Source organism: Ahaetulla prasina, chromosome 6, assembly GCF_028640845.1.
Source record: "Ahaetulla prasina isolate Xishuangbanna chromosome 6, ASM2864084v1, whole genome shotgun sequence".
Classification (NCBI taxonomy): Eukaryota; Metazoa; Chordata; class Lepidosauria; order Squamata; family Colubridae; genus Ahaetulla; species Ahaetulla prasina.
Genome location: NC_080544.1, coordinates 113,569,554 through 113,571,168, shown reverse-complemented (window position 1 = coordinate 113,571,168; position 1,615 = coordinate 113,569,554).

The following is a 1,615-nucleotide window of genomic DNA, read 5'->3' as shown; positions in this document are numbered from 1 at the left end:
GGAGCAAAAAAAAAGAAGAGTGAGAGACAGAGAGAGAATCCGTGCAAAGGGCCCTTTGGATTAGGAGCGCTTGGAAAATATCACCCCGGGAAGCTGTGGGCGTGCACAGATGTGTTGGGGCACACCCATGCACACCCACCACCCCGTTTCATGTTCCAAAGTCGCATGATCGGTTCACCAGCATTAAGCCACGATTGTCGGTTGTAACTGAATGCCGGATGTCTCAAAGGCCATCCAAAAGCCAAATATTTTTGATAAAAGGTGGGAATAGCTGAGGAGGGATCAGCCCTTGAGAGGAAGCATGGCCAGGGACACCCCGATTTCCTAGGGGCCCCCCAATTAAACCAGGTACTTTAGCCCCAACCCTCTGCCTGTGGGAATTTCCCCCGGGCTGGCTCTTCCGATCCACTAATTCTTTCTTCCCTACAGCTGGAGAAAAAAACCAGATACTTCATAAAGAGACACACAATACAGAACAACAGGATTGGAAGGGAACTCGGAGGTACCTTAACACCTTCATGCAGAACAGAGTTGAAGGGGCTTTGAAGGTCTTCTAGTCCAACCCCCTGCTCAAGCAGGAGACCCTATGCCAGAGGTCTTCAAACTTGGCAGCTTTCAGACTTGTGGACTTCAACTCCCACAATTCTCCAGCCAGCTACGGTGGCTAGAGAATTCTGGGAGTTGAAATCTTAAAGCTACCATGTTTGGGGACCCCTGCCCTATGCCATTCCAGACAAATAGTGATCCAATCTCATCTTTAAAACTTCCAGTCTTGGAGCATTCACAACTTTTAAAGGCAGCTTCTGTTCCACCCATTCATTGTTCTCACTGTCAGGAAATTTCTCCTTAGTTCTGGGTCGGATCTCATGGGCTTTCCACCCATTACTTCTTGGCAAGAATTGAATATAGAATAACAGAGTTGGAAGGGACCTTGGAGGTCTTCTAGTCCAACCCCTCAAGCAGGAGACCCTAAACCATTCCAGATAAATGGTTGTCCAATCCCTTCTTGAAACCTCCAGCGATGGAGCACCCATAACTTCTGTTCCACTGATTGTCCTCATTGTTAGGAAGTTTCTCCTTAGCTCCAGGTTATCTCCTTGATTTGTTTCTTGTCCATTGTTTCTTCTCCTGCCTTCAGGTGCTTTGGGGAAATAGGTGAACCCCCTCTTCTTTGTGGTATCACCTCAAATAGAGGAAGACTGCTATCATGTCACCCCCTAGTCCAGGGGTCTCCAACCTTGGCAACTTTAAGCCTGGAGGACTTCAACTCCCAGCAAAGCTGGCTGGGGAATTCTGGGAGTTGAAGTCCACCAGGCTTAAAGTTGCCAAGGTTGGAGACCCCTGCCCTAGTCCTTCTCTTTGTTAGACTACAGAGATTGCAAACACACACGAACAAACAATGTTATTGTCGTGTTATCAAAGTCTTGAACACACAAGAACTGCCCCAGCTTGGAGGCATCCAGATGTGTTGGGTTGCAACCTCGCAGTGCAAAACATCTGACGTGCAAGCCAATCTGAAGAAGCCAGAGACGGAATATAATCTTTGCAAAACTTCCAGGGATCAAAATGTCCATTTCCACCCCACCGACCCCCCATGACAAAGATCCCCTTGCTG